Source organism: Schistocerca piceifrons, unplaced genomic scaffold, assembly GCF_021461385.2.
Source record: "Schistocerca piceifrons isolate TAMUIC-IGC-003096 unplaced genomic scaffold, iqSchPice1.1 HiC_scaffold_269, whole genome shotgun sequence".
Classification (NCBI taxonomy): domain Eukaryota; kingdom Metazoa; phylum Arthropoda; class Insecta; order Orthoptera; family Acrididae; genus Schistocerca; species Schistocerca piceifrons.
Window position 1 is genome coordinate 26,887 of NW_025728481.1, and position 26,293 is coordinate 53,179.

A 26,293-nucleotide genomic window follows, 5' to 3' on the forward strand; every position below is an offset into this window, starting at 1 on the left:
GTAGCGGTGGAAACGCTAACGGAAAATAATGCAGCTACGCCGTTTTCTGACACCACAGTGCTTCAAACGGTAGCATTTGCATGTGTCGGGACAACGCCGCGCTACCGGGCAGTACGTGGCCGAGTGGTTAAGGCGTCTGACTCGAAATCAGATTCCCTATGGGAGCGTAGGTTCGAATCCTACCGGCTGCGTGTCGATTTTGCGTAAAGAGAGGAGCAAAAAATTTTCGCACACATGTGACATGCGTGGGCGAATGCGGGTGCAAACCAGTGACGCCATTCTCAACAAGACGAAAGTTTCCGTTTAAGAATACTGAGTTTCGGCGACGACCGCTGCTTACTGTGGCCATCGGTTCACCTCGCACTGACGCTGGGACTGCAGAAAGCCGTCGCTGAGATCGTGAGTACACAGATGTGCTCGAAAGTGTTGGACAGAGCGAACATTCAATTCTTTTTAAGAATCGCAATTGAATCATTCGAGTGCGGGCGAAGGCAGTGGTGCAGCGTTTCTTTTCTTAAGATCTCGCAGCTGCTTGGAGGTATGTCCATCGTTTTAAGACGACAGAAAACTAGCGTCAGCGGTGCGTCAGTGGGAAGTCGGTGAAGTCGCCATTGGAGCCATAAGCCAGTAATTACAACATGCGAATCACTCGCTCACCACGCAGCTGTACGATAATGCTCGTGCGTGGGCCCGCATAGCTGAGTCGGTAGAGCGTTAGGTTTTCAACCAAAGGGGTCCCTGGGTTCAAGTCCCTGTCTGGGCGAAAATTAATACACTTTCGTAACGGCTAATGGAAACCCTACAGGAAAGAGTGAGGCCACGCCGCTTTCCTGCCATCAGATTGCTTCTAAAGATGGCCGTTTCACTTGTCGGGGAGTCGCTTCTGCCACCGGCAGTCGTGGCCGAGTGGTTAAGGCGTCTGACTTGAAATCAGATTCCCTCTGGGAGCGTAGGGTTCGAGTCCTGCCGACTGCGAAAATTTTCCTCTCTCTCAAAAGATGGACGTTCAGGTGCATCCTAGCAGTTGCGTCACTACTAAACACATGGGTCACCAGTTATTTGATCCAGGGCGCAGCGTTACAGTCGCGCCCAGAAGCCGCAGCTCATCTCCTCGTCTCACAGCCGCCCACCGGGTGTTAGTACAAGTGTCGCCTCACTGGGCAGTGCAGATGTGTCCTTTTTAGCTTGCAGACGATGACGTGTAGCAATTTACGAGCTAACGCAAGTCGAATGTTTTACCGTGTGTATCTGCTAGATACTGCCTCTCATACGGTGGAGAGGCTCACTCCTTCTTGTGTCTCGTTCTCTGCACACGAGTTGCCCCTGACATCGACATAGCACGGGTTTTCTAGCGTCAGCGCGGCGTCACGTGAAGTCAGCGAAGTGAATATTACACGAGTCGAGTCGACATGTTTGCTTGTTACGATGATGGAAGCAGAAGAAATGTGTGTGGGACTTCACTGCAATCGGCTGCTCGCCTTTCAGCGTCCCTCTGTCTTATCAGACGAAGGTGACTGTGAAATTGGCAACGAGGCAGAGCTGAACGAACACATGCAAACAGCAACGTTCAATGTCAGCCGAAATAGCTCAGTTGGGAGAGCGTTAGACTGAAGATCTAAAGGTCCCTGGTTCGATCCCGGGTTTCGGCAGGTATTCGTTTTGATGCGACGCCAATGGAATTGCTCTGCGTTGGTGATAATGCAACTACAGCTGACAACAAAAATGACTCTCTGCTGTAGCAGTTCTGGTTGTCTAGTGCATGCCATAAGAGGAACTCACTAGAAAACTAACTCCCTTTGAAGGAAAAGAATCAAAAAAGCCCTACCGACTGCGTTCCTTTTTCTGTGTCAGGTGGTGAAGAACGTCTTCAACGGAACCGCGAAATGAGCGAAAAACGTGGGAAACATTGCATTCGAAATGCTTGCGAATTTTCCAATTGCCCAGTGAGTGTCGACAAAACACGTCAATTCTCTGCTCCAACGTATGAGACGTAACAACTGGTGCAATTTGTTGTTGCATCGTGTGCCAGCAGTCTTCGATAGTGTGTTACGAGCTTAGCGCGATAAGTTTGCAGACAGCATTTAGGCGACGTTTTATTAGTAACGGCCCCATGCAACGATTGCACAACAGTAAAGGACATGAGTCAATGTACAGTTGTGCATCGTGGGAGGTCTCACACCGTCGTCCGAGCCCGGATAGCTCAGTCGGTAGAGCATTAGGCTTTTAACCTAAGGGTCCAGGGTTCAAGTCCCTGTCCGGGCGGAAATTTTAAAACTTTGGTAGCGATTCGTCTGGTAGCGGTGGAAACGCTACGGAAAATAATGCAGCTACGCCGTTTTCTGACACCACAGTGCTTCAAACGGTAGCATTTGCATGTGTCGGGACAACGCCGCGCTACCGGCAGTCGTGGCCGAGTGGTTAAGGCGTCTGACTCGAAATCAGATTCCCTATGGGAGCGTAGGTTCGAATCCTACCGGCTGCGTGCGATTTTGCGTAAAGAGAGGAGCAAAAATTTTCGCACACATGTGACATGCGTGGGCGAATGCGGGTGCAAACCAGTGACGCCATTCTCAACAAGACGAAAGTTTCCGTTTAAGAATACTGAGTTTCGCGACGACCGCTGCTTACTGTGGCCATCGGTTCACCTCGCACTGACGCTGGGACTGCAGAAAGCCGTCGCTGAGATCGTGAGTACACAGATGTGCTCGAAAGTGTTGGACAGAGCGAACATTCAATTCTTTTTAAGAATCGCAATTGAATCATTCGAGTGCGGCGAAGGCAGTGGTGCAGCGTTTCTTTTCTTAAGATCTCGCAGCTGCTTGGAGGTATGTCCATCGTTTTAAGACGACAGAAAACTAGCGTCAGCGGTGCGTCAGTGGGAAGTCGGTGAAGTCGCCATTGGAGCCATAAGCCAGTAATTACAACATGCGAATCACTCGCTCACCACGCAGCTGTACGATAATGCTCGTGCGTGGGCCCGCATAGCTGAGTCGGTAGAGCGTTAGGTTTTCAACCAAAGGGTCCTGGGTTCAAGTCCCTGTCTGGGCGAAAATTAATACACTTTCGTAACGGCTAATGGAAACCCTACAGGAAAGAGTGAGGCCACGCCGCTTTCTGCCATCAGATTGCTTCTAAAGATGGCCGTTTCACTTGTCGGGAGTCGCTTCTGCCACCGGCAGTCGTGGCCGAGTGGTTAAGGCGTCTGACTTGAAATCAGATTCCCTCTGGGAGCGTAGGTTCGAGTCCTGCCGACTGCGAAAATTTTCTCTCTCTCAAAAGATGGACGTTCAGGTGCATCCTAGCAGTTGCGTCACTACTAAACACATGGGTCACCAGTTATTTGATCCAGGGCGCAGCGTTACAGTCGCGCCCAGAAGCCGCAGCTCATCTCCTCGTCTCACAGCCGCCCACCGGGTGTTAGTACAAGTGTCGCCTCACTGGGCAGTGCAGATGGTGTCCTTTTTAGCTTGCAGACGATGACGTGTAGCAATTTACGAGCTAACGCAAGTCGAATGTTTTACCGTGTGTATCTGCTAGATACTGCCTCTCATACGGTGGAGAGGCTCACTCCTTCTTGTGTCTCGTTCTCTGCACACGAGTTGCCCCTGACATCGACATAGCACGGGTTTTCTAGCGTCAGCGCGGCGTCACGTGAAGTCAGCGAAGTGAATATTACACGAGTCGAGTCGACATGTTTGCTTGTTACGATGATGGAAGCAGAAGAAAATGTGTGTGGGACTTCACTGCATCGGCTGCTCGCCTTTCAGCGTCCCTGTGTCTTATCAGACGAAGGTGACTGTGAAATTGGCAACGAGGCAGAGCTGAACGAACACATGCAAACAGCAACGTTCAATGTCAGCCGAAATAGCTCAGTTGGGAGAGCGTTAGACTGAAGATCTAAAGGTCCCTGGTTCGATCCCGGGTTTCGGCAGGTATTCGTTTTGATGCGACGCCAATGGAATTGCTCTGCGTTGGTGATAATGCAACTACAGCTGACAACAAAAATGACTCTCTGCTGTAGCAGTTCTGGTTGTCTAGTGCATGCCATAAGAGGAACTCACTAGAAAACTAACTCCCTTTGAAGGAAAAGAATCAAAAAAGCCCTACCGACTGCGTTCCTTTTTCTGTGTCAGGTGGTGAAGAACGTCTTCAACGGAACCGCGAAATGAGCGAAAACGTGGGAAACATTGCATTCGAAATGCTTGCGAATTTTCCAATTGCCCAGTGAGTGTCGACAAAACACGTCAATTCTCTGCTCCAACGTATGAGACGTAACAACTGGTGCAATTTGTTGTTGCATCGTGTGCCAGCAGTCTTCGATAGTGTGTTACGAGCTTAGCGCGATAAGTTTGCAGACAGCATTTAGGCGACGTTTTATTAGTAACGGCCCCCATGCAACGATTGCACAACAGTAAAGGACATGAGTCAATGTACAGTTGTGCATCGTGGGAGGTCTCACACCGTCGTCCGAGCCCGGATAGCTCAGTCGGTAGAGCATTAGGCTTTTAACCTAAGGGTCCAGGGGTTCAAGTCCCCTGTCCGGGCGGAAATTTTAAAACTTTGGTAGCGATTCGTCTGGTAGCGGTGGAAACGCTACGGAAAATAATGCAGCTACGCCGTTTTCTGACACCACAGTGCTTCAAACGGTAGCATTTGCATGTGTCGGGACAACGCCGCGCTACCGGCAGTCGTGGCCGAGTGGTTAAGGCGTCTGACTCGAAATCAGATTCCCTATGGGAGCGTAGGTTCGAATCCTACCGGCTGCGTGCGATTTTGCGTAAAGAGAGGAGCAAAAATTTTCGCACACATGTGACATGCGTGGGCGAATGCGGGTGCAAACCAGTGACGCCATTCTCAACAAGACGAAAGTTTCCGTTTAAGAATACTGAGTTTCGCGACGACCGCTGCTTACTGTGGCCATCGGTTCACCTCGCACTGACGCTGGGACTGCAGAAAGCCGTCGCTGAGATCGTGAGTACACAGATGTGCTCGAAAGTGTTGGACAGAGCGAACATTCAATTCTTTTTAAGAATCGCAATTGAATCATTCGAGTGCGGCGAAGGCAGTGGGTGCAGCGTTTCTTTTCTTAAGATCTCGCAGCTGCTTGGAGGTATGTCCATCGTTTTAAGACGACAGAAAACTAGCGTCAGCGGTGCGTCAGTGGGAAGTCGGTGAAGTCGCCATTGGAGCCATAAGCCAGTAATTACAACATGCGAATCACTCGCTCACCACGCAGCTGTACGATAATGCTCGTGCGTGGGCCCGCATAGCTGAGTCGGTAGAGCGTTAGGTTTTCAACCAAAGGGTCCTGGGTTCAAGTCCCTGTCTGGGCGAAAATTAATACACTTTCGTAACGGCTAATGGAAACCCTACAGGAAAGAGTGAGGCCACGCCGCTTTCTGCCATCAGATTGCTTCTAAAGATGGCCGTTTCACTTGTCGGGAGTCGCTTCTGCCACCGGCAGTCGTGGCCGAGTGGTTAAGGCGTCTGACTTGAAATCAGATTCCCTCTGGGAGCGTAGGTTCGAGTCCTGCCGACTGCGAAAATTTTTCTCTCTCTCAAAAAGATGGACGTTCAGGTGCATCCTAGCAGTTGCGTCACTACTAAACACATGGGTCACCAGTTATTTGATCCAGGGCGCAGCGTTACAGTCGCGCCCAGAAGCCGCAGCTCATCTCCTCGTCTCACAGCCGCCCACCGGGTGTTAGTACAAGTGTCGCCTCACTGGGCAGTGCAGATGTGTCCTTTTTAGCTTGCAGACGATGACGTGTAGCAATTTACGAGCTAACGCAAGTCGAATGTTTTAACCGTGTGTATCTGCTAGATACTGCCTCTCATACGGTGGAGAGGCTCACTCCTTCTTGTGTCTCGTTCTCTGCACACGAGTTGCCCCTGACATCGACATAGCACGGGTTTTCTAGCGTCAGCGCGGCGTCACGTGAAGTCAGCGAAGTGAATATTACACGAGTCGAGTCGACATGTTTGCTTGTTACGATGATGGAAGCAGAAGAAATGTGTGTGGGACTTCACTGCATCGGCTGCTCGCCTTTCAGCGTCCCCTGTGTCTTATCAGACGAAGGTGACTGTGAAATTGGCAAACGAGGCAGAGCTGAACGAACACATGCAAACAGCAACGTTCAATGTCAGCCCGAAATAGCTCAGTTGGGAGAGCGTTAGACTGAAGATCTAAAGGTCCCTGTTCGATCCCGGGTTTCGGCAGGTATTCGTTTTGATGCGACGCCAATGGAATTGCTCTGCGTTGGTGATAATGCAACTACAGCTGACAACAAAAATGACTCTCTGCTGTAGCAGTTCTGGTTGTCTAGTGCATGCCATAAGAGGAACTCACTAGAAAACTAACTCCCTTTGAAGGAAAAGAATCAAAAAAGCCCTACCGACTGCGTTCCTTTTTCTGTGTCAGGTGGTGAAGAACGTCTTCAACGGAACCGCGAAATGAGCGAGAAACGTGGGAAACATTGCATTCGAAATGCTTGCGAATTTTCCAATTGCCCAGTGAGTGTCGACAAAACACGTCAATTCTCTGCTCCAACGTATGAGACGTAACAACTGGTGCAATTTGTTGTTGCATCGTGTGCCAGCAGTCTTCGATAGTGTGTTACGAGCTTAGCGCGATAAGTTTGCAGACAGCATTTAGGCGACGTTTTATTAGTAACGGCCCCATGCAACGATTGCACAACAGTAAAGGACATGAGTCAATGTACAGTTGTGCATCGTGGGAGGTCTCACACCGTCGTCCGAGCCCGGATAGCTCAGTCGGTAGAGCATTAGGCTTTTAACCTAAGGTCCAGGGTTCAAGTCCCTGTCCGGGCGGAAATTTTAAAACTTTGGTAGCGATTCGTCTGGTAGCGGTGGAAACGCTACGGAAAATAATGCAGCTACGCCGTTTTCTGACACCACAGTGCTTCAAACGGTAGGCATTTGCATGTGTCGGGACAACGCCGCGCTACCGGCAGTCGTGGCCGAGTGGTTAAGGCGTCTGACTCGAAATCAGATTCCCTATGGGAGCGTAGGTTCGAATCCTACCGGCTGCGTGCGATTTTGCGTAAAGAGAGGAGCAAAAATTTTCGCACACATGTGACATGCGTGGGGCGAATGCGGGTGCAAACCAGTGACGCCATTCTCAACAAGACGAAAGTTTCCGTTTAAGAATACTGAGTTTCGCGACGACCGCTGCTTACTGTGGCCATCGGTTCACCTCGCACTGACGCTGGGACTGCAGAAAGCCGTCGCTGAGATCGTGAGTACACAGATGTGCTCGAAAGTGTTGGACAGAGCGAACATTCAATTCTTTTTAAGAATCGCAATTGAATCATTCGAGTGCGGCGAAGGCAGTGGTGCAGCGTTTCTTTTCTTAAGATCTCGCAGCTGCTTGGAGGTATGTCCATCGTTTTAAGACGACAGAAAACTAGCGTCAGCGGTGCGTCAGTGGGAAGTCGGTGAAGTCGCCATTGGAGCCATAAGCCAGTAATTACAACATGCGAATCACTCGCTCACCACGCAGCTGTACGATAATGCTCGTGCGTGGGCCCGCATAGCTGAGTCGGTAGAGCGTTAGGTTTTCAACCAAAGGGTCCTGGGTTCAAGTCCCTGTCTGGGCGAAAATTAATACACTTTCGTAACGGCTAATGGAAACCCTACAGGAAAGAGTGAGGCCACGCCGCTTTCTGCCATCAGATTGCTTCTAAAGATGGCCGTTTCACTTGTCGGGAGTCGCTTCTGCCACCGGCAGTCGTGGCCGAGTGGTTAAGGCGTCTGACTTGAAATCAGATTCCCTCTGGGAGCGTAGGTTCGAGTCCTGCCGACTGCGAAAATTTTCTCTCTCTCAAAAGATGGACGTTCAGGTGCATCCTAGCAGTTGCGTCACTACTAAACACATGGGTCACCAGTTATTTGATCCAGGGCGCAGCGTTACAGTCGCGCCCAGAAGCCGCAGCTCATCTCCTCGTCTCACAGCCGCCCACCGGGTGTTAGTACAAGTGTCGCCTCACTGGGCAGTGCAGATGTGTCCTTTTTAGCTTGCAGACGATGACGTGTAGCAATTTACGAGCTAACGCAAGTCGAATGTTTTACCGTGTGTATCTGCTAGATACTGCCTCTCATACGGTGGAGAGGCTCACTCCTTCTTGTGTCTCGTTCTCTGCACACGAGTTGCCCCTGACATCGACATAGCACGGGTTTTTCTAGCGTCAGCGCGGCGTCACGTGAAGTCAGCGAAGTGAATATTACACGAGTCGAGTCGACATGTTTGCTTGTTACGATGATGGAAGCAGAAGAAATGTGTGTGGGGACTTCACTGCATCGGCTGCTCGCCTTTCAGCGTCCCTGTGTCTTATCAGACGAAGGTGACTGTGAAATTGGCAACGGAGGCAGAGCTGAACGAACACATGCAAACAGCAACGTTCAATGTCAGCCGAAATAGCTCAGTTGGGAGAGCGTTAGACTGAAGATCTAAAGGTCCCTGTTTCGATCCCGGGTTTCGGCAGGTATTCGTTTTGATGCGACGCCAATGGAATTGCTCTGCGTTGGTGATAATGCAACTACAGCTGACAACAAAAATGACTCTCTGCTGTAGCAGTTCTGGTTGTCTAGTGCATGCCATAAGAGGAACTCACTAGAAAACTAACTCCCTTTGAAGGAAAAGAATCAAAAAAGCCCTACCGACTGCGTTCCTTTTTCTGTGTCAGGTGGTGAAGAACGTCTTCAACGGAACCGCGAAATGAGCGAAAACGTGGGAAACATTGCATTCGAAATGCATTGCGAATTTTCCAATTGCCCAGTGAGTGTCGACAAAACACGTCAATTCTCTGCTCCAACGTATGAGACGTAACAACTGGTGCAATTTGTTGTTGCATCGTGTGCCAGCAGTCTTCGATAGTGTGTTACGAGCTTAGCGCGATAAGTTTGCAGACAGCATTTAGGCGACGTTTTATTAGTAACGGCCCCCATGCAACGATTGCACAACAGTAAAGGACATGAGTCAATGTACAGTTGTGCATCGTGGGAGGTCTCACACCGTCGTCCGAGCCCGGATAGCTCAGTCGGTAGAGCATTAGGCTTTTAACCTAAGGGTCCAGGGTTCAAGTCCCTGTCCGGGCGGAAATTTTAAAACTTTGGTAGCGATTCGTCTGGTAGCGGTGGAAACGCTACGGAAAATAATGCAGCTACGCCGTTTTCTGACACCAACAGTGCTTCAAACGGTAGCATTTGCATGTGTCGGGACAACGCCGCGCTACCGGCAGTCGTGGCCGAGTGGTTAAGGCGTCTGACTCGAAATCAGATTCCCTATGGGAGCGTAGGTTCGAATCCTACCGGCTGCGTGCGATTTTGCGTAAAGAGAGGAGCAAAAATTTTCGCACACATGTGACATGCGTGGGCGAATGCGGGTGCAAACCAGTGACGCCATTCTCAACAAGACGAAAGTTTCCGTTTAAGAATACTGAGTTTCGCGACGACCGCTGCTTACTGTGGCCATCGGTTCACCTCGCACTGACGCTGGGACCTGCAGAAAGCCGTCGCTGAGATCGTGAGTACACAGATGTGCTCGAAAGTGTTGGACAGAGCGAACATTCAATTCTTTTTAAGAATCGCAATTGAATCATTCGAGTGCGGCGAAGGCAGTGGTGCAGCGTTTCTTTTCTTAAGATCTCGCAGCTGCTTGGAGGTATGTCCATCGTTTTAAGACGACAGAAAACTAGCGTCAGCGGTGCGTCAGTGGGAAGTCGGTGAAGTCGCCATTGGAGCCATAAGCCAGTAATTACAACATGCGAATCACTCGCTCACCACGCAGCTGTACGATAATGCTCGTGCGTGGGCCCGCATAGCTGAGTCGGTAGAGCGTTAGGTTTTCAACCAAAGGGTCCTGGGTTCAAGTCCCTGTCTGGGCGAAAATTAATACACTTTCGTAACGGCTAATGGAAACCCCTACAGGAAAGAGTGAGGCCACGCCGCTTTCTGCCATCAGATTGCTTCTAAAGATGGCCGTTTCACTTGTCGGGAGTCGCTTCTGCCACCGGCAGTCCGTGGCCGAGTGGTTAAGGCGTCTGACTTGAAATCAGATTCCCTCTGGGAGCGTAGGTTCGAGTCCTGCCGACTGCGAAAATTTTCTCTCTCTCAAAAGATGGACGTTCAGGTGCATCCTAGCAAGTTGCGTCACTACTAAACACATGGGTCACCAGTTATTTGATCCAGGCGCAGCGTTACAGTCGCGCCCAGAAGCCGCAGCTCATCTCCTCGTCTCACAGCCGCCCACCGGGTGTTAGTACAAGTGTCGCCCTCACTGGGCAGTGCAGATGTGTCCTTTTTAGCTTGCAGACGATGACGTGTAGCAATTTACGAGCTAACGCAAGTCGAATGTTTTACCGTGTGTATCTGCTAGATACTGCCTCTCATACGGTGGAGAGGCTCACTCCTTCTTGTGTCTCGTTCTCTGCACACGAGTTGCCCCTGACATCGACATAGCACGGGTTTTCTAGCGTCAGCGCGGGCGTCACGTGAAGTCAGCGAAGTGAATATTACACGAGTCGAGTCGACATGTTTGCTTGTTACGATGATGGAAGCAGAAGGAAATGTGTGTGGGACTTCACTGCATCGGCTGCTCGCCTTTCAGCGTCCCTGTGTCTTATCAGACGAAGGTGACTGTGAAATTGGCAACGAGGCAGAGCTGAACGAACACATGGCAAACAGCAACGTTCAATGTCAGCCGAAATAGCTCAGTTGGGAGAGCGTTAGACTGAAGATCTAAAGGTCCCTGGTTCGATCCCGGGTTTCGGCAGGTATTCGTTTTGATGCGACGCCAATGGAATTGCTCTGCGTTGGTGATAATGCAAACTACAGCTGACAACAAAAATGACTCTCTGCTGTAGCAGTTCTGGTTGTCTAGTGCATGCCATAAGAGGAACTCACTAGAAAACTAACTCCCTTTGAAGGAAAAGAATCAAAAAAGCCCTACCGACTGCGTTCCTTTTTCTGTGTCAGGTGGTGAAGAACGTCTTCAACGGAACCGCGAAATGAGCGAAAACGTGGGAAACATTGCATTCGAAATGCTTGCGAATTTTCCAATTGCCCAGTGAGTGTCGACAAAAACACGTCAATTCTCTGCTCCAACGTATGAGACGTAACAACTGGTGCGAGATTTGTTGTTGCATCGTGTGCCAGCAGTCTTCGATAGTGTGTTACGAGCTTAGCGCGATAAGTTTGCAGACAGCATTTAGGCGACGTTTTATTAGTAACGGCCCCCATGCAACGATTGCACAACAGTAAAGGACATGAGTCAATGTACAGTTGTGCATCGTGGGAGGTCTCACACCGTCGTCCGAGCCCGGATAGCTCAGTCGGTAGAGCATTAGGCTTTTAACCTAAGGGGTCCAGGGTTCAAGTCCCTGTCCGGGCGGAAATTTTAAAACTTTGGTAGCGATTCGTCCTGGTAGCGGTGGAAACGCTACGGAAAATAATGCAGCTACGCCGTTTTCTGACACCACAGTGCTTCAAACGGTAGCATTTGCATGTGTCGGGACAACGCCGCGCTACCGGCAGTCGTGGCCCGAGTGGTTAAGGCGTCTGACTCGAAATCAGATTCCCTATGGGAGCGTAGGTTCGAATCCTACCGGCTTGCGTGCGATTTTGCGTAAAGAGAGGAGCAAAAATTTTCGCACACATGTGACATGCGTGGGCGAATGCGGGTGCAAACCAGTGACGCCATTCTCAACAAGACGAAAGTTTCCGTTTAAGAATACTGAGTTTCGCGACGACCGCTGCTTACTGTGGCCATCGGTTCACCTCGCACTGACGCTGGGACTGCAGAAAGCCGTCGCTGAGATCGTGAGTACACAGATGTGCTCGAAAGTGTTGGACAGAGCGAACATTCAATTCTTTTTAAGAATCGCAATTGAATCATTCGAGTGCGGCGAAGGCAGTGGTGCAGCGTTTCTTTTCTTAAGATCTCGCAGCTGCTTGGAGGTATGTCCATCGTTTTAAGACGACAGAAAACTAGCGTCAGCGGTGCGTCAGTGGGAAGTCGGTGAAGTCGCCATTGGAGCCATAAGCCAGTAATTACAACATGCGAATCACTCGCTCACCACGCAGCTGTACGATAATGCTCGTGCGTGGGCCCGCATAGCTGAGTCGGTAGAGCGTTAGGTTTTCAACCAAAGGGTCCTGGGTTCAAGTCCCTGTCTGGGCGAAAATTAATACACTTTCGTAACGGCTAATGGAAACCCTACAGGAAAGAGTGAGGCCACGCCGCTTTCTGCCATCAGATTGCTTCTAAAGATGGCCGTTTCACTTGTCGGGAGTCGCTTCTGCCACCGGCAGTCGTGGCCGAGTGGTTAAGGCGTCTGACTTGAAATCAGATTCCCTCTGGGAGCGTAGGTTCGAGTCCTGCCGACTGCGAAAATTTTCTCTCTCTCAAAAGATGGACGTTCAGGTGCATCCTAGCAGTTGCGTCACTACTAAACACATGGGTCACCAGTTTATTTGATCCAGGGCGCAGCGTTACAGTCGCGCCCAGAAGCCGCAGCTCATCTCCTCGTCTCACAGCCGCCCACCGGGTGTTAGTACAAGTGTCGCCTCACTGGGCAGTGCAGATGTGTCCTTTTTAGCTTGCAGACGATGACGTGTAGCAATTTACGAGCTAACGCAAGTCGAATGTTTTACCGTGTGTATCTGCTAGATACTGCCTCTCATACGGTGGAGAGGCTCACTCCTTCTTGTGTCTCGTTCTCTGCACACGAGTTGCCCCTGACATCGACATAGCACGGGTTTTCTAGCGTCAGCGCGGCGTCACGTGAAGTCAGCGAAGTGAATATTACACGAGTCGAGTCGACATGTTTGCTTGTTACGATGATGGAAGCAGAAGAAATGTGTGTGGGACTTCACTGCATCGGCTGCTCGCCTTTCAGCGTCCCTGTGTCTTATCAGACGAAGGTGACTGTGAAATTGGCAACGAGGCAGAGCTGAACGAACACATGCAAACAGCAACGTTCAATGTCAGCCCGAAATAGCTCAGTTGGGAGAGCGTTAGACTGAAGATCTAAAGGTCCCTGGTTCGATCCCGGGTTTCGGCAGGTATTCGTTTTGATGCGACGCCAATGGAATTGCTCTGCGTTGGTGATAATGCAACTACAGCTGACAACAAAAATGACTCTCTGCTGTAGCAGTTCTGGTTGTCTAGTGCATGCCATAAGAGGAACTCACTAGAAAACTAACTCCCTTTGAAGGAAAAGAATCAAAAAAGCCCTACCGACTGCGTTCCTTTTTCTGTGTCAGGTGGTGAAGAACGTCTTCAACGGAACCGCGAAATGAGCGAAAACGTGGGAAACATTGCATTCGAAATGCTTGCGAATTTTCCAATTGCCCAGTGAGTGTCGACAAAACACGTCAATTCTCTGCTCCAACGTATGAGACGTAACAACTTGGTGCAATTTGTTGTTGCATCGTGTGCCAGCAGTCTTCGATAGTGTGTTACGAGCTTAGCGCGATAAGTTTGCAGACAGCATTTAGGCGACGTTTTATTAGTAACGGCCCCATGCAACGATTGCACAACAGTAAAGGACATGAGTCAATGTACAGTTGTGCATCGTGGGAGGGTCCTCACACCGTCGTCCGAGCCCGGATAGCTCAGTCGGTAGAGCATTAGGCTTTTAACCTAAGGGTCCAGGGTTCAAGTCCCTGTCCGGGCGGAAATTTTAAAACTTTGGTAGCGATTCGTCTGGTAGCGGTGGAAACGCTACGGAAAATAATGCAGCTACGCCGTTTTCTGACACCACAGTGCTTCAAACGGTAGCATTTGCATGTGTCGGGACAACGCCGCGCTACCGGCAGTCGTGGCCGAGTGGTTAAGGCGTCTGACTCGAAATCAGATTCCCTATGGGAGCGTAGGTTCGAATCCTACCGGCTGCGTGCGATTTTGCGTAAAGAGAGGAGCAAAAATTTTCGCACACATGTGACATGCGTGGGCGAATGCGGGTGCAAACCAGTGACGCCATTCTCAACAAGACGAAAGTTTCCGTTTAAGAATACTGAGTTTCGCGACGACCGCTGCTTACTGTGGCCATCGGTTCACCTCGCACTGACGCTGGGACTGCAGAAAGCCGTCGCTGAGATCGTGAGTACACAGATGTGCTCGAAAGTGTTGGACAGAGCGAACATTCAATTCTTTTTAAGAATCGCAATTGAATCATTCGAGTGCGGCGAAGGCAGTGGTGCAGCGTTTCTTTTCTTAAGATCTCGCAGCTGCTTGGAGGTATGTCCATCGTTTTAAGGACGACAGAAAACTAGCGTCAGCGGTGCGTCAGTGGGAAGTCGGTGAAGTCGCCATTGGAGCCATAAGCCAGTAATTACAACATGCGAATCACTCGCTCACCACGCAGCTGTACGATAATGCTCGTGCGTGGGCCCGCATAGCTGAGTCGGTAGAGCGTTAGGTTTTCAACCAAAGGGTCCTGGGGTTCAAGTCCCTGTCTGGGCGAAAATTAATACACTTTCGTAACGGCTAATGGAAACCCCTACAGGAAAGAGTGAGGCCACGCCGCTTTCTGCCATCAGATTGCTTCTAAAGATGGCCGTTTTCACTTGTCGGGAGTCGCTTCTGCCACCGGCAGTCGTGGCCGAGTGGTTAAGGCGTCTGACTTGAAATCAGATTCCCCTCTGGGAGCGTAGGTTCGAGTCCTGCCGACTGCGAAAATTTTCTCTTCTCTCAAAAGATGGACGTTCAGGTGCATCCTAGCAGTTGCGTCACTACTAAACACATGGGGTCACCAGTTATTTGATCCAGGGCGCAGCGTTACAGTCGCGCCCAGAAGCCGCAGCTCATCTCCTCGTCTCACAGCCGCCCACCGGGTGTTAGTACAAGTGTCGCCTCACTGGGCAGTGCAGATGTGTCCTTTTTAGCTTGCAGACGATGACGTGTAGCAATTTACGAGCTAACGCAAGTCGAATGTTTTAACCGTGTGTATCTGCTAGATACTGCCTCTCATACGGTGGAGAGGCTCACTCCTTCTTGTGTCTCGTTCTCTGCACACGAGTTGCCCCTGACATCGACATAGCACGGGTTTTCTAGCGTCAGCGCGGCGTCACGTGAAGTCAGCGAAGTGAATATTACACGAGTCGAGTCGACATGTTTGCTTGTTACGATGATGGAAGCAGAAGAAATGTGTGTGGGACTTCACTGCATCGGCTGCTCGCCTTTCAGCGTCCCTGTGTCTTATCAGACGAAGGTGACTGTGAAATTGGCAACGAGGCAGAGCTGAACGAACACATGCAAACAGCAACGTTCAATGTCAGCCGAAATAGCTCAGTTGGGAGAGCGTTAGACTGAAGATCTAAAGGTCCCTGGTTCGATCCCGGGTTTCGGCAGGTATTCGTTTTGATGCGACGCCAATGGAATTGCTCTGCGTTGGTGATAATGCAACTACAGCTGACAACAAAAATGACTCTCTGCTGTAGCAGTTCTGGTTGTCTAGTGCATGCCATAAGAGGAACTCACTAGAAAACTAACTCCCTTTGAAGGAAAAGAATCAAAAAAGCCCTACCGACTGCGTTCCTTTTTCTGTGTCAGGTGGTGAAGAACGTCTTCAACGGAACCGCGAAATGAGCGAAAAACGTGGGAAACATTGCATTCGAAATGCTTGCGAATTTTCCAATTGCCCAGTGAGTGTCGACAAAACACGTCAATTCTCTGCTCCAACGTATGAGACGTAACAACTGGTGCAATTTGTTGTTGCATCGTGTGCCAGCAGTCTTCGATAGTGTGTTACGAGCTTAGCGCGATAAGTTTGCAGACAGCATTTAGGCGACGTTTTATTAGTAACGGCCCCATGCAACGATTGCACAACAGTAAAGGGACATGAGTCAATGTACAGTTGTGCATCGTGGGAGGTCTCACACCGTCGTCCGAGCCCGGATAGCTCAGTCGGTAGAGCATTAGGCTTTTAACCTAAGGGTCCAGGGTTCAAGTCCCTGTCCGGGCGGAAATTTTAAAACTTTGGTAGCGATTCGTCTGGTAGCGGTGGAAACGCTACGGAAAATAATGCAGCTACGCCGTTTTCTGACACCACAGTGCTTCAAACGGTAGCATTTGCATGTGTCGGGACAACGCCGCGCTACCGGCAGTCGTGGCCGAGTGGTTAAGGCGTCTGACTCGAAATCAGATTCCCTATGGGAGCGTAGGTTCGAATCCTACCGGCTGCGTGCGATTTTGCGTAAAGAGAGGAGCAAAAATTTTCGCAACACATGTGACATGCGTGGGCGAATGCGGGTGCAAACCAGTGACGCCATTCTCAACAAGACGAAAGTTTCCGTTTAAGAATACTGAGTTTCGCGACGACCGCTGCTTACTGTGGCCATCGGTTCACCTCGCACTGACGCTGGGACTGCAGAAAGCCGTCGCTGAGATCGTGAGTACACAGATGTGCCTCGAAAGTGTTGGACAGAGCGAACATTCAATTCTTTTTAAGAATCGCAATTGAATCATTCGAGTGCGGCGAAGGCAGTGGTGCAGCGTTTCTTTTCTTAAGATCTCGCAGCTGCTTGGAGGTATGTCCATCGTTTTAAGACGACAGAAAACTAGCGTCAGCGGTGCGTCAGTGGGAAGTCGGTGAAGTCGCCATTGGAGCCATAAGCCAGTAATTACAACATGCGAATCACTCGCTCACCACGCAGCTGTACGATAATGCTCGTGCGTGGGCCCCGCATAGCTGAGTCGGTAGAGCGTTAGGTTTTCAACCAAAGGGTCCTGGGTTCAAGTCCCCTGTCTGGGCGAAAATTAATACACTTTCGTAACGGCTAATGGAAACCCTACAGGAAAGAGTGAGGCCACGCCGCTTTCTGCCATCAGATTGCTTCTAAAGATGGCCGTTTCACTTGTCGGGAGTCGCTTCTGCCACCGGCAGTCGTGGCCGAGTGGTTAAGGCGTCTGACTTGAAATCAGATTCCCTCTGGGAGCGTAGGTTCGAGTCCTGCCGACTGCGAAAATTTTCTCTCTCTCAAAAGATGGACGTTCAGGTGCATCCTAGCAGTTGCGTCACTACTAAACACATGGGTCACCAGTTATTTGATCCAGGGCGCAGCGTTACAGTCGCGCCCAGAAGCCGCAGCTCATCTCCTCGTCTCACAGCCGCCCACCGGGTGTTAGTACAAGTGTCGCCTCACTGGGCAGTGCAGATGTGTCCTTTTTAGCTTGCAGACGATGACGTGTAGCAATTTACGAGCTAACGCAAGTCGAATGTTTTACCGTGTGTATCTGCTAGATACTGCCTCTCATACGGTGGAGAGGCTCACTCCTTCTTGTGTCTCGTTCTCTGCACACGAGTTGCCCCTGACATCGACATAGCACGGGTTTTCTAGCGTCAGCGCGGCGTCACGTGAAGTCAGCGAAGTGAATATTACACGAGTCGAGTCGACATGTTTGCTTGTTACGATGATGGAAGCAGAAGAAATGTGTGTGGGACTTCACTGCATCGGCTGCTCGCCTTTCAGCGTCCCTGTGTCTTATCAGACGAAGGTGACTGTGAAATTGGCAACGAGGCAGAGCTGAACGAACACATGCAAACAGCAACGTTCAATGTCAGCCGAAATAGCTCAGTTGGGAGAGCGTTAGACTGAAGATCTAAAGGTCCCTGGTTCGATCCCGGGTTTCGGCAGGTATTCGTTTTTGATGCGACGCCAATGGAATTGCTCTGCGTTGGTGATAATGCAACTACAGCTGACAACAAAAATGACTCTCTGCTGTAGCAGTTCTGGTTGTCTAGTGCATGCCATAAGAGGAACTCACTAGAAAACTAACTCCCTTTGAAGGAAAAGAATCAAAAAAGCCCTACCGACTGCGTTCCTTTTTCTGTGTCAGGTGGTGAAGAACGTCTTCAACGGAACCGCGAAATGAGCGAAAACGTGGGAAACATTGCATTCGAAATGCTTGCGAATTTTCCAATTGCCCAGTGAGTGTCGACAAAACACGTCAATTCTCTGCTCCAACGTATGAGGACGTAACAACTGGTGCAATTTGTTGTTGCATCGTGTGCCAGCAGTCTTCGATAGTGTGGTTACGAGCTTAGCGCGATAAGTTTGCAGACAGCATTTAGGCGACGTTTTATTAGTAACGGCCCCATGCAACGATTGCACAACAGTAAAGGACATGAGTCAATGTACAGTTGTGCATCGTGGGAGGGTCTCACACCGTCGTCCGAGCCCGGATAGCTCAGTCCGGTAGAGCATTAGGCTTTTAACCTAAGGGTCCAGGGTTCAAGTCCCTGTCCGGGCGGAAATTTTAAAACTTTGGTAGCGATTCGTCTGGTAGCGTGGAAACGCTACGGAAAATAATGCAGCTACGCCGTTTTCTGACACCACAGTGCTTCAAACGGTAGCATTTGCATGTGTCGGGACAACGCCGCGCTACCGGCAGTCGTGGCCGAGTGGTTAAGGCGTCTGACTCGAAATCAGATTCCCTATGGGAGCGTAGGTTCGAATCCTACCGGCTGCGTGCGATTTTGCGTAAAGAGAGGAGCAAAAATTTTTCGCACACATGTGACATGCGTGGGCGAATGCGGGTGCAAACCAGTGACGCCATTCTCAACAAGACGAAAGTTTCCGTTTAAGAATACTGAGTTTCGCGACGACCGCTGCTTACTGTGGCCATCGGTTCACCTCGCACTGACGCTGGGGACTGCAGAAAGCCGTCGCTGAGATCGTGAGTACACAGATGTGCTCGAAAGTGTTGGACAGAGCGAACATTCAATTCTTTTTAAGAATCGCAATTGAATCATTCGAGTGCGGCGAAGGCAGTGGTGCAGCGTTTCTTTTCTTAAGATCTCGCAGCTGCTTGGAGGTATGTCCATCGTTTTAAGACGACAGAAAACTAGCGTCAGCGGTGCGTCAGTGGGAAGTCGGTGAAGTCGCCATTGGAGCCATAAGCCAGTAATTACAACATGCGAATCACTCGCTCACCACGCAGCTGTACGATAATGCTCGTGCGTGGGCCCGCATAGCTGAGTCGGTAGAGCGTTAGGTTTTCAACCAAAGGGTCCTGGGTTCAAGTCCCTGTCTGGGCGAAAATTAATACACTTTCGTAACGGCTAATGGAAACCCTACAGGAAAGAGTGAGGCCACGCCGCTTTCTGCCATCAGATTGCTTCTAAAGATGGCCGTTTCACTTGTCGGGAGTCGCTTCTGCCACCGGCAGTCGTGGCCGAGTGGTTAAGGCGTCTGACTTGAAATCAGATTCCCCTCTGGGAGCGTAGGTTCGAGTCCTGCCGACTGCGAAAATTTTCTCTCTCTCAAAAGATGGACGTTCAGGTGCATCCTAGCAGTTGCGTCACTACTAAACACATGGGTCACCAGTTATTTGATCCAGGGCGCAGCGTTACAGTCGCGCCCAGAAGCCGCAGCTCATCTCCTCGTCTCACAGCCGCCCACCGGGTGTTAGTACAAGTGTCGCCTCACTGGGCAGTGCAGATGTGTCCTTTTTAGCTTGCAGACGATGACGTGTAGCAATTTACGAGCTAACGCAAGTCGAATGTTTTACCGTGTGTATCTGCTAGATACTGCCTCTCATACGGTGGAGAGGCTCACTCCTTCTTGTGTCTCGTTCTCTGCACACGAGTTGCCCCTGACATCGACATAGCACGGGTTTTCTAGCGTCCAGCGCGGCGTCACGTGAAGTCAGCGAAGTGAATATTACACGAGTCGAGTCGACATGTTTGCTTGTTACGATGATGGAAGCAGAAGAAATGTGTGTGGGACTTCACTGCATCGGCTGCTCGCCTTTCAGCGTCCCTGTGTCTTATCAGACGAAGGTGACTGTGAAATTGGCAACGAGGCAGAGCTGAACGAACACATGCAAACAGCAACGTTCAATGTCAGCCGAAATAGCTCAGTTGGGAGAGCGTTAGACTGAAGATCTAAAGGTCCCTGGTTCGATCCCGGGTTTCGGCAGGTATTCGTTTTGATGCGACGCCAATGGAATTGCTCTGCGTTGGTGATAATGCAACTACAGCTGACAACAAAAATGGACTCTCTGCTGTAGCAGTTCTGGTTGTCTAGTGCATGCCATAAGAGGAACTCACTAGAAAACTAACTCCCTTTGAAGGAAAAGAATCAAAAAAGCCCTACCGACTGGCGTTCCTTTTTCTGTGTCAGGTGGTGAAGAACGTCTTCAACGGAACCCGCGAAATGAGCGAAAACGTGGGAAACATTGCATTCGAAATGCTTGCGAATTTTCCAATTGCCCAGTGAGTGTCGACAAAACACGTCAATTCTCTGCTCCAACGTATGAGACGTAACAACTGGTGCAATTTGTTGTTGCATCGTGTGCCAGCAGTCTTCGATAGTGTGTTACGAGCTTAGCGCGATAAGTTTGCAGACAGCATTTAGGCGACGTTTTATTAGTAACGGCCCCATGCAACGATTGCACAACAGTAAAGGACATGAGTCAATGTACAGTTGTGCATCGTGGGAGGTCTCACAACCGTCGTCCGAGCCCGGATAGCTCAGTCGGTAGAGCATTAGGCTTTTAACCTAAGGGTCCAGGGTTCAAGTCCCTGTCCGGGCGGAAATTTTAAAACTTTGGTAGCGATTCGTCTGGTAGCGGTGGAAACGCTACGGAAAATAATGCAGCTACCGCCGTTTTCTGACACCACAGTGCTTCAAACGGTAGCATTTGCATGTGTCGGGACAACGCCGCGCTACCGGCAGTCGTGGCCGAGTGGTTAAGGCGTCTGACTCGAAATCAGATTCCCTATGGGAGCGTAGGTTCGAATCCTACCGGCTGCGTGCGATTTTGCGTAAAGAGAGGAGCAAAAATTTTCGCAACACATGTGACATGCGTGGGCGAATGCGGGTGCAAACCAGTGACGCCATTCTCAACAAGACGAAAGTTTCCGTTTAAGAATACTGAGTTTCGCGACGACCGCTGCTTACTGTGGCCATCGTGTTCACCTCGCACTGACGCTGGGACTGCAGAAAGCCGTCGCTGAGATCGTGAGTACACAGATGTGCTCGAAAGTGTTGGACAGAGCGAACATTCAATTCTTTTTAAGAATCGCAATTGAATCATTCGAGTGCGGCGAAGGCAGTGGTGCAGCGTTTCTTTTCTTAAGATCTCGCAGCTGCTTGGAGGTATGTCCATCGTTTTAAGACGACAGAAAACTAGCGTCAGCGGTGCGTCAGTGGGAAGTCGGTGAAGTCGCCATTGGAGCCATAAGCCAGTAATTACAACATGCGAATCACTCGCTCACCACGCAGCTGTACGATAATGCTCGTGCGTGGGCCCGCATAGCTGAGTCGGTAGAGCGTTAGGTTTTCAACCAAAGGGTCCTGGGTTCAAGTCCCTGTCTGGGCGAAAATTAATACACTTTCGTAACGGCTAATGGAAAACCCTACAGGAAAGAGTGAGGCCACGCCGCTTTCTGCCATCAGATTGCTTCTAAAGATGGCCGTTTCACTTGTCGGGAGTCGCTTCTTGCCACCGGCAGTCGTGGCCGAGTGGTTAAGGCGTCTGACTTGAAATCAGATTCCCTCTGGGAGCGTAGGTTCGAGTCCTGCCGACTGCGAAAATTTTCTCTCTCTCAAAAGATGGACGTTCAGGTGCATCCTAGCAGTTGCGTCACTACTAAACACATGGGTCACCAGTTATTTGATCCAGGGCGCAGCGTTACAGTCGCGCCCAGAAGCCGCAGCTCATCTCCTCGTCTCACAGCCGCCCACCGGGTGTTAGTACAAGTGTCGCCTCACTGGGCAGTGCAGATGTGTCCCTTTTTAGCTTGCAGACGATGACGTGTAGCAATTTACGAGCTAACGCAAGTCGAATGTTTTACCGTGTGTATCTGCTAGATACTGCCTCTCATACGGTGGAGAGGCTCACTCCTTCTTGTGTCTCGTTCTCTGCACACGAGTTGCCCCTGACATCGACATAGCACGGGTTTTCTAGCGTCAGCGCGGCGTCACGTGAAGTCAGCGAAGTGAATATTACACGAGTCGAGTCGACATGTTTTGCTTGTTACGATGATGGAAGCAGAAGAAATGTGTGTGGGACTTCACTGCATCGGCTGCTCGCCTTTCAGCGTCCCTGTGTCTTATCAGACGAAGGTGACTGTGAAATTGGCAACGAGGCAGAGCTGAACGAACACATGCAAACAGGCAACGTTCAATGTCAGCCGAAATAGCTCAGTTGGGAGAGCGTTAGACTGAAGATCTAAAGGTCCCTGGTTCGATCCCGGGTTTCGGCAGGTATTCGTTTTGATGCGACGCCAATGGAATTGCTCTGCGTTGGTGATAATGCAACTACAGCTGACAACAAAAATGACTCTCTGCTGTAGCAGTTCTGGTTGTCTAGTGCATGCCATAAGAGGAACTCACTAGAAAACTAACTCCCCTTTGAAGGAAAAGAATCAAAAAAAGCCCTACCGACTGCGTTCCTTTTTCTGTGTCAGGTGGTGAAGAACGTCTTCAACGGAACCGCGAAATGAGCGAAAACGTGGGAAACATTGCATTCGAAATGCTTGCGAATTTTCCAATTGCCCAGTGAGTGTCGACAAAAACACGTCAATTCTCTGCTCCAACGTATGAGACGTAACAACTGGTGCAATTTGTTGTTGCATCGTGTGCCAGCAGTCTTCGATAGTGTGTTACGAGCTTAGCGCGATAAGTTTGCAGACAGCATTTAGGCGACGTTTTATTAGTAACGGCCCCATGCAACGATTGCACAACAGTAAAGGGACATGAGTCAATGTACAGTTGTGCATCGTGGGAGGTCTCACACCGTCGTCCGAGCCCGGATAGCTCAGTCGGTAGAGCATTAGGCTTTTAACCTAAGGGTCCAGGGGTTCAAGTCCCTGTCCGGGCGGAAATTTTAAAAACTTTGGTAGCGATTCGTCTGGTAGCGGTGGAAACGCTACGGAAAATAATGCAGCTACGCCGTTTTTCTGACACCACAGTGCTTCAAACGGTAGCATTTGCATGTGTCGGGACAACGCCGCGCTACCGGCAGTCGTGGCCGAGTGGTTAAGGCGTCTGACTCGAAATCAGATTCCCTATGGGAGCGTAGGTTCGAATCCTACCGGCTGCGTGCGATTTTGCGTAAAGAGAGGAGCAAAAATTTTCGCACACATGTGACATGCGTGGGCGAATGCGGGTGCAAACCAGTGACGCCATTCTCAACAAGACGAAAGTTTCCGTTTAAGAATACTGAGTTTCGCGACGACCGCTGCTTACTGTGGCCATCGGTTCACCTCGCACTGACGCTGGGACTGCAGAAAGCCGTCGCTGAGATCGTGAGTACACAGATGTGCTCGAAAGTGTTGGACAGAGCGAACATTCAATTCTTTTTAAGAATCGCAATTGAATCATTCGAGTGCGGCGAAGGCAGTGGTGCAGCGTTTCTTTTCTTAAGATCTCGCAGCTGCTTGGAGGTATGTCCATCGTTTTAAGACGACAGAAAACTAGCGTCAGCGGTGCGTCAGTGGGAAGTCGGTGAAGTCGCCATTGGAGCCATAAGCCAGTAATTACAACATGCGAATCACTCGCTCACCACGCAGCTGTACGATAATGCTCGTGCGTGGGCCCGCATAGCTGAGTCGGTAGAGCGTTAGGTTTTCAACCAAAGGGTCCTGGGTTCAAGTCCCTGTCTGGGCGAAAATTAATACACTTTCGTAACGGCTAATGGAAACCCTACAGGAAAGAGTGAGGCCACGCCGCTTTCTGCCATCAGATTGCTTCTAAAGATGGCCGTTTCACTTGTCGGGAGTCGCTTCTGCCACCGGCAGTCGTGGCCGAGTGGTTAAGGCGTCTGACTTGAAATCAGATTCCCTCTGGGAGCGTAGGTTCGAGTCCTGCCGACTGCGAAAATTTTCTCTCTCTCAAAAGATGGACGTTCAGGTGCATCCTAGCAGTTGCGTCACTACTAAACACATGGGTCACCAGTTATTTGATCCAGGGCGCAGCGTTACAGTCGCGCCCAGAAGCCGCAGCTCATCTCCTCGTCTCACAGCCGCCCACCGGGTGTTAGTACAAGTGTCGCCTCACTGGGCAGTGCAGATGTGTCCTTTTTAGCTTGCAGACGATGACGTGTAGCAATTTACGAGCTAACGCAAGTCGAATGTTTTACCGTGTGTATCTGCTAGATACTGCCTCTCATACGGTGGAGAGGCTCACTCCTTCTTGTGTCTCGTTCTCTGCACACGAGTTGCCCCTGACATCGACATAGCACGGGTTTTCCTAGCGTCAGCGCGGCGTCACGTGAAGTCAGCGAAGTGAATATTACACGAGTCGAGTCGACATGTTTGCTTGTTACGATGATGGAAGACAGAAGAAATGTGTGTGGGACTTCACTGCATCGGCTGCTCGCCTTTCAGCGTCCCTGTGTCTTATCAGACGAAGGTGACTGTGAAATTGGCAACGAGGCAGAGCTGAACGAACACATGCAAACAGCAACGTTTCAATGTCAGCCGAAAATAGCTCAGTTGGGAGAGCGTTAGGACTGAAGATCTAAAGGTCCCTGGTTCGATCCCGGGTTTCGGCAGGTATTCGTTTTGATGCGACGCCAATGGAATTGCTCTGCGTTGGTGATAATGCAACTACAGCTGACAACAAAAATGACTCTCTGCTGTAGCAGTTCTGGTTGTCCTAGTGCATGCCATAAGAGGAACTCACTAGAAAACTAACTCCCTTTGAAGGAAAAGAATCAAAAAAGCCCTACCGACTGCGTTCCTTTTTCTGTGTCAGGTGGTGAAGAACGTCTTCAACGGAACCGCGAAATGAGCGAAAACGTGGGAAACATTGCATTCGAAATGCTTGCGAATTTTCCAATTGCCCAGTGAGTGTCGACAAAACACGTCAATTCTCTGCTCCAACGTATGAGACGTAACAACTGGTGCAATTTGTTGTTGCATCGTGTGCCAGCAGTCTTCGATAGTGTGTTACGAGCTTAGCGCGATAAGTTTGCAGACAGCATTTAGGCGACGTTTTATTAGTAACGGCCCCATGCAACGATTGCACAACAGTAAAGGACATGAGTCAATGTACAGTTGTGCATCGTGGGAGGTCTCACACCGTCGTCCGAGCCCGGATAGCTCAGTCGGTAGAGCATTAGGCTTTTAACCTAAGGGGTCCAGGGTTCAAGTCCCTGTCCGGGCGGAAAATTTTAAAACTTTGGTAGCGATTCGTCTGGTAGCGGTGGAAACGCTACGGAAAATAATGCAGCTACGCCGTTTTTCTGACACCACAGTGCTTTCAAACGGTAGCATTTGCATGTGTCGGGACAACGCCGCGCTACCGGCAGTCGTGGCCGAGTGGTTAAGGCGTCTGACTCGAAATCAGATTCCCTATGGGAGCGTAGGTTCGAATCCTACCGGCTGCGTGCGATTTTGCGTAAAGAGAGGAGCAAAAATTTTCGCACACAATGTGACATGCGTGGGCGAATGCGGGTGCAAACCAGTGACGCCATTCTCAACAAGACGAAAAGTTTCCGTTTAAGAATACTGAGTTTCGCGACGACCGCTGCTTACTGTGGCCATCGGTTCACCTCGCACTGACGCTGGGACTGCAGAAAGCCGTCGCTGAGATCGTGAGTACACAGATGTGCTCGAAAGTGTTGGACAGAGCGAACATTCAATTCTTTTTAAGAATTCGCAATTGAATCATTCGAGTGCGGCGAAGGCAGTGGTGCAGCGTTTCTTTTCTTAAGATCTCGCAGCTGCTTGGAGGTATGTCCATCGTTTTAAGACGACAGAAAACTAGCGTCAGCGGTGCGTCAGTGGGAAGTCGGTGAAGTCGCCATTGGAGCCATAAGCCAGTAATTACAACATGCGAATCACTCGCTCACCACGCAGCTGTACGATAATGCTCGTGCGTGGGCCCGCATAGCTGAGTCGGTAGAGCGTTAGGTTTTCAACCAAAGGGTCCTGGGTTCAAGTCCCTGTCTGGGCGAAAATTAATACACTTTCGTAACGGCTAATGGAAACCCTACAGGAAAGAGTGAGGCCACGCCGCTTTCTGCCATCAGATTGCTTCTAAAGATGGCCGTTTCACTTGTCGGGAGTCGCTTCTGCCACCGGCAGTCGTGGCCGAGTGGTTAAGGCGTCTGACTTGAAATCAGATTCCCTCTGGGAGCGTAGGTTCGAGTCCTGCCGACTGCGAAAATTTTCTCTCTCTCAAAAGATGGACGTTCAGGTGCATCCTAGCAGTTGCGTCACTACTAAACACATGGGTCACCAGTTATTTGATCCAGGGCGCAGCGTTACAGTCGCGCCCAGAAGCCGCAGCTCATCTCCTCGTCTCACAGCCGCCC

The 26,293-nt window shown here is 50.4% G+C and overlaps 46 non-coding genes across 46 annotated transcripts; all 46 read left to right on the forward strand.

Annotated features, from left to right (window-relative positions):
* The first annotated feature begins 108 nt into the window (after positions 1-108).
* On the forward strand, positions 109-191 carry Trnas-cga. Its single transcript has one exon. It is a non-coding gene; the product is annotated as a tRNA-Ser (tRNA).
* Positions 192-892: 701 nt separating this feature from the next.
* Trnas-uga lies at positions 893-975 on the forward strand. Its single transcript has one exon. It is a non-coding gene; the product is annotated as a tRNA-Ser (tRNA).
* Positions 976-1,576: 601 nt separating this feature from the next.
* Trnaf-gaa lies at positions 1,577-1,649 on the forward strand. Its single transcript has one exon. It is a non-coding gene; the product is annotated as a tRNA-Phe (tRNA).
* Positions 1,650-2,189: 540 nt separating this feature from the next.
* Positions 2,190-2,262, forward strand: Trnak-uuu. Its single transcript has one exon. It is a non-coding gene; the product is annotated as a tRNA-Lys (tRNA).
* A 138-nt stretch (positions 2,263-2,400) lies between these two features.
* Positions 2,401-2,482, forward strand: Trnas-cga. The gene has a single exon. It is a non-coding gene; the product is annotated as a tRNA-Ser (tRNA).
* Positions 2,483-3,175: 693 nt separating this feature from the next.
* On the forward strand, positions 3,176-3,257 carry Trnas-uga. The gene has a single exon. It is a non-coding gene; the product is annotated as a tRNA-Ser (tRNA).
* Positions 3,258-3,858: 601 nt separating this feature from the next.
* Trnaf-gaa lies at positions 3,859-3,931 on the forward strand. Its single transcript has one exon. It is a non-coding gene; the product is annotated as a tRNA-Phe (tRNA).
* Positions 3,932-4,471: 540 nt separating this feature from the next.
* On the forward strand, positions 4,472-4,546 carry Trnak-uuu. Its single transcript has one exon. It is a non-coding gene; the product is annotated as a tRNA-Lys (tRNA).
* Positions 4,547-4,684: 138 nt separating this feature from the next.
* Trnas-cga lies at positions 4,685-4,766 on the forward strand. The gene has a single exon. It is a non-coding gene; the product is annotated as a tRNA-Ser (tRNA).
* Positions 4,767-5,460: 694 nt separating this feature from the next.
* On the forward strand, positions 5,461-5,542 carry Trnas-uga. Its single transcript has one exon. It is a non-coding gene; the product is annotated as a tRNA-Ser (tRNA).
* Positions 5,543-6,146: 604 nt separating this feature from the next.
* Trnaf-gaa lies at positions 6,147-6,219 on the forward strand. Its single transcript has one exon. It is a non-coding gene; the product is annotated as a tRNA-Phe (tRNA).
* A 540-nt stretch (positions 6,220-6,759) lies between these two features.
* Positions 6,760-6,831, forward strand: Trnak-uuu. The gene has a single exon. It is a non-coding gene; the product is annotated as a tRNA-Lys (tRNA).
* Positions 6,832-6,970: 139 nt separating this feature from the next.
* Positions 6,971-7,052, forward strand: Trnas-cga. Its single transcript has one exon. It is a non-coding gene; the product is annotated as a tRNA-Ser (tRNA).
* A 694-nt stretch (positions 7,053-7,746) lies between these two features.
* Trnas-uga lies at positions 7,747-7,828 on the forward strand. The gene has a single exon. It is a non-coding gene; the product is annotated as a tRNA-Ser (tRNA).
* Positions 7,829-8,430: 602 nt separating this feature from the next.
* On the forward strand, positions 8,431-8,503 carry Trnaf-gaa. Its single transcript has one exon. It is a non-coding gene; the product is annotated as a tRNA-Phe (tRNA).
* Positions 8,504-9,044: 541 nt separating this feature from the next.
* On the forward strand, positions 9,045-9,117 carry Trnak-uuu. Its single transcript has one exon. It is a non-coding gene; the product is annotated as a tRNA-Lys (tRNA).
* Positions 9,118-9,256: 139 nt separating this feature from the next.
* Positions 9,257-9,338, forward strand: Trnas-cga. The gene has a single exon. It is a non-coding gene; the product is annotated as a tRNA-Ser (tRNA).
* A 695-nt stretch (positions 9,339-10,033) lies between these two features.
* On the forward strand, positions 10,034-10,116 carry Trnas-uga. Its single transcript has one exon. It is a non-coding gene; the product is annotated as a tRNA-Ser (tRNA).
* Positions 10,117-10,719: 603 nt separating this feature from the next.
* Positions 10,720-10,792, forward strand: Trnaf-gaa. Its single transcript has one exon. It is a non-coding gene; the product is annotated as a tRNA-Phe (tRNA).
* Positions 10,793-11,336: 544 nt separating this feature from the next.
* Trnak-uuu lies at positions 11,337-11,410 on the forward strand. The gene has a single exon. It is a non-coding gene; the product is annotated as a tRNA-Lys (tRNA).
* A 139-nt stretch (positions 11,411-11,549) lies between these two features.
* Trnas-cga lies at positions 11,550-11,633 on the forward strand. The gene has a single exon. It is a non-coding gene; the product is annotated as a tRNA-Ser (tRNA).
* A 693-nt stretch (positions 11,634-12,326) lies between these two features.
* Positions 12,327-12,408, forward strand: Trnas-uga. Its single transcript has one exon. It is a non-coding gene; the product is annotated as a tRNA-Ser (tRNA).
* Positions 12,409-13,008: 600 nt separating this feature from the next.
* On the forward strand, positions 13,009-13,082 carry Trnaf-gaa. The gene has a single exon. It is a non-coding gene; the product is annotated as a tRNA-Phe (tRNA).
* Positions 13,083-13,624: 542 nt separating this feature from the next.
* Trnak-uuu lies at positions 13,625-13,697 on the forward strand. Its single transcript has one exon. It is a non-coding gene; the product is annotated as a tRNA-Lys (tRNA).
* Positions 13,698-13,835: 138 nt separating this feature from the next.
* Trnas-cga lies at positions 13,836-13,917 on the forward strand. The gene has a single exon. It is a non-coding gene; the product is annotated as a tRNA-Ser (tRNA).
* A 697-nt stretch (positions 13,918-14,614) lies between these two features.
* On the forward strand, positions 14,615-14,697 carry Trnas-uga. The gene has a single exon. It is a non-coding gene; the product is annotated as a tRNA-Ser (tRNA).
* A 602-nt stretch (positions 14,698-15,299) lies between these two features.
* On the forward strand, positions 15,300-15,372 carry Trnaf-gaa. The gene has a single exon. It is a non-coding gene; the product is annotated as a tRNA-Phe (tRNA).
* Positions 15,373-15,913: 541 nt separating this feature from the next.
* Positions 15,914-15,986, forward strand: Trnak-uuu. The gene has a single exon. It is a non-coding gene; the product is annotated as a tRNA-Lys (tRNA).
* A 138-nt stretch (positions 15,987-16,124) lies between these two features.
* Positions 16,125-16,206, forward strand: Trnas-cga. The gene has a single exon. It is a non-coding gene; the product is annotated as a tRNA-Ser (tRNA).
* Positions 16,207-16,903: 697 nt separating this feature from the next.
* On the forward strand, positions 16,904-16,985 carry Trnas-uga. The gene has a single exon. It is a non-coding gene; the product is annotated as a tRNA-Ser (tRNA).
* Positions 16,986-17,584: 599 nt separating this feature from the next.
* Positions 17,585-17,657, forward strand: Trnaf-gaa. Its single transcript has one exon. It is a non-coding gene; the product is annotated as a tRNA-Phe (tRNA).
* A 543-nt stretch (positions 17,658-18,200) lies between these two features.
* Positions 18,201-18,274, forward strand: Trnak-uuu. Its single transcript has one exon. It is a non-coding gene; the product is annotated as a tRNA-Lys (tRNA).
* Positions 18,275-18,411: 137 nt separating this feature from the next.
* On the forward strand, positions 18,412-18,493 carry Trnas-cga. Its single transcript has one exon. It is a non-coding gene; the product is annotated as a tRNA-Ser (tRNA).
* A 695-nt stretch (positions 18,494-19,188) lies between these two features.
* Positions 19,189-19,271, forward strand: Trnas-uga. Its single transcript has one exon. It is a non-coding gene; the product is annotated as a tRNA-Ser (tRNA).
* A 600-nt stretch (positions 19,272-19,871) lies between these two features.
* Positions 19,872-19,944, forward strand: Trnaf-gaa. Its single transcript has one exon. It is a non-coding gene; the product is annotated as a tRNA-Phe (tRNA).
* A 543-nt stretch (positions 19,945-20,487) lies between these two features.
* Trnak-uuu lies at positions 20,488-20,560 on the forward strand. The gene has a single exon. It is a non-coding gene; the product is annotated as a tRNA-Lys (tRNA).
* A 139-nt stretch (positions 20,561-20,699) lies between these two features.
* Trnas-cga lies at positions 20,700-20,781 on the forward strand. Its single transcript has one exon. It is a non-coding gene; the product is annotated as a tRNA-Ser (tRNA).
* A 697-nt stretch (positions 20,782-21,478) lies between these two features.
* Positions 21,479-21,560, forward strand: Trnas-uga. Its single transcript has one exon. It is a non-coding gene; the product is annotated as a tRNA-Ser (tRNA).
* Positions 21,561-22,162: 602 nt separating this feature from the next.
* Trnaf-gaa lies at positions 22,163-22,235 on the forward strand. The gene has a single exon. It is a non-coding gene; the product is annotated as a tRNA-Phe (tRNA).
* A 543-nt stretch (positions 22,236-22,778) lies between these two features.
* Trnak-uuu lies at positions 22,779-22,852 on the forward strand. The gene has a single exon. It is a non-coding gene; the product is annotated as a tRNA-Lys (tRNA).
* Positions 22,853-22,992: 140 nt separating this feature from the next.
* Trnas-cga lies at positions 22,993-23,074 on the forward strand. The gene has a single exon. It is a non-coding gene; the product is annotated as a tRNA-Ser (tRNA).
* A 693-nt stretch (positions 23,075-23,767) lies between these two features.
* Positions 23,768-23,849, forward strand: Trnas-uga. The gene has a single exon. It is a non-coding gene; the product is annotated as a tRNA-Ser (tRNA).
* A 602-nt stretch (positions 23,850-24,451) lies between these two features.
* On the forward strand, positions 24,452-24,526 carry Trnaf-gaa. The gene has a single exon. It is a non-coding gene; the product is annotated as a tRNA-Phe (tRNA).
* Positions 24,527-25,066: 540 nt separating this feature from the next.
* On the forward strand, positions 25,067-25,140 carry Trnak-uuu. The gene has a single exon. It is a non-coding gene; the product is annotated as a tRNA-Lys (tRNA).
* Positions 25,141-25,281: 141 nt separating this feature from the next.
* Trnas-cga lies at positions 25,282-25,363 on the forward strand. Its single transcript has one exon. It is a non-coding gene; the product is annotated as a tRNA-Ser (tRNA).
* Positions 25,364-26,059: 696 nt separating this feature from the next.
* On the forward strand, positions 26,060-26,141 carry Trnas-uga. Its single transcript has one exon. It is a non-coding gene; the product is annotated as a tRNA-Ser (tRNA).
* The last annotated feature ends 152 nt before the right edge of the window (positions 26,142-26,293 follow it).